Source organism: Scylla paramamosain, chromosome 14 (assembly GCF_035594125.1).
Source record: "Scylla paramamosain isolate STU-SP2022 chromosome 14, ASM3559412v1, whole genome shotgun sequence".
Taxonomy (NCBI): domain Eukaryota; kingdom Metazoa; phylum Arthropoda; class Malacostraca; order Decapoda; family Portunidae; genus Scylla; species Scylla paramamosain.
In genome coordinates, this window is record NC_087164.1 from 17,464,923 (window position 1) to 17,466,932 (window position 2,010).

Genomic DNA, 2,010 nt, shown 5'->3' on the forward strand with positions numbered 1-2,010 from the left:
GTATTAAAGTAGTAGTATTGTAGTTGTAGTTAAATTAATAGTAGCAACAACTGCAGAATAGATTAAAGAAAGGAATGATAAAGCAAACACAACAACTTTTATCTTTAACTTTTCTTTTGCACAGTCTTCTCATATTATAACTGTCCATTCTTCCTCGTTCATGAGCTTTATGAACACAACGCAACCTTTACGCTAACCTATATCATAACCATCTCCTGTTGACAGATATTAATAAGGTATGCGTGCTTTCCAGTATAAACAACAGGACACTCGCGACTAGAAGTGTATTATAACCCGTATTCACTTCCACTGTACTTTACCTGTATCTTCAATCCCAAGTTCTCTGATCTAAAAATATACCATTTACTGGGTTTTTGTAAGGAGACTGTCAGCTGATTAGGAAACTTAAGGTTGATGATAAAAAGAAAACGAAGCACAGGTGACGTGACTTCTGACTATACACATGTGGAACAGTTTAGGTGTGCTGATTAGAAAATATATATTGTCATTCTCTTAGTGATGAAAGTGGTGGTTGTGGTGATAGTGGCGGTGGTGGTGGAGCTTGAGACTGAGACGTATGATGACAGGAAAACATGAGATATTAAGTTTAATGGCAATATGACATACAATAATACTTCATTATCTTTAAGTTGACTGCCGGCTATGATAGTATTGCAATCTCAATGGCCCACTACTCATTGCAACCCTTGAGAGAGAGAGAGAGAGAGAGAGAGAGAGAGAGAGAGAGAGAGAGAGAGAGAGAGAGAGAGAGAGAGAGAGAGAGAGAGAGAGAGAGAAGCACCCCCCAACACATCTTTATCAGTCCCCACATCTCACTACCTCTAGTTACTAAACCAACACACTGCCCATTACATCCTCTATTTATGCAAAGAGTCGTCCATCCATTTGTCTTCGTACGATCCTCACCGTCAGCAGATGTAAGACAAAAAAGAGATTAATAGTGAAAGCCAAAAAGCAACGCGTCGCCTTTGCAGTTCGTTCACACCTTCAGGATTTTTGTAGGATTTTTGTGTCTTTATTCCTCCGGCTGATGATCGTAATGACAAAAAATGGTGATGGTGTCGTGTCCCTGTGCAGCGGCGGTGTCGGGTGTCAGCGGGAAAGTGTGGCCTGCTTGGGGGAAAACAGTGGACAGTCACCGTGCGCACCTCAGACCCACAGACATAGGAATAATAATAATGAAAAAAAAAAAAAAGAGGAGGGGATGTATAGGGATGTAAAATTTGTAGTGACTAGAGAGCTGGGGAATGGGGAGGGAGGCTGGAAGGAAGGGAGGGGATGAGTGAGCCTTCTGCTGGGTGTCGGGGCTAAAAACGTGAGGCGGGTGCGAGGTGGGCGGGCCCCTCTGCCGTGTTTTTGTCTGGCCGCGAGTCCAGGCGGCGGGGTGGTCGGTCGCTCACACATGTCCATCATATCTGTCAAGTTGCTGTCTAATTCGCGCGCCCCGTCTCGGCCCACTCCTGCTTGCATCTCAATTTTGACACGGCATTTGACAGCCACAGACAAGAGCGAGGAGGCGGCTGGCACGGAAATAACACAGAGTTCATTGGTCAGCGAAGATCCGCCTCTGCACGGTGATTGGCTGGGGTGGCTGCTAGTCGGTCGAGTGGGCGGTGTGATGGGCGGGGCTAGTGATCCGCCGCCAGCAGGCCGTGGACCGGAATTGCTCTGGGAGATAAAATGAAAACACATTGGTGGATCAAAATTTGTGTAAAGGTTTCTTCGTGTGGAGATTACTAACTTAGCGCCGGGAGTCAATAGGATTTAATGCTTATTGAGTGCAGTGAGTGCTTTGAAGGTAGTGTGGTGACTGTGGTCGTGGTAGGAGTAGTGCCGACGGGTGGCGGAGGACGTGTGGTTTGCTAGCATGGTGAGGGCCAGTGTTGTGCTAGGGAGGTGCTGGTGAGGTGTGTCGCTGATGCTGCCGCCTCTCAACCCCGACGGGTGTTTTCTTCCTCCTCTTTTCCACGCGTCTGCCCGTCGGCTCAG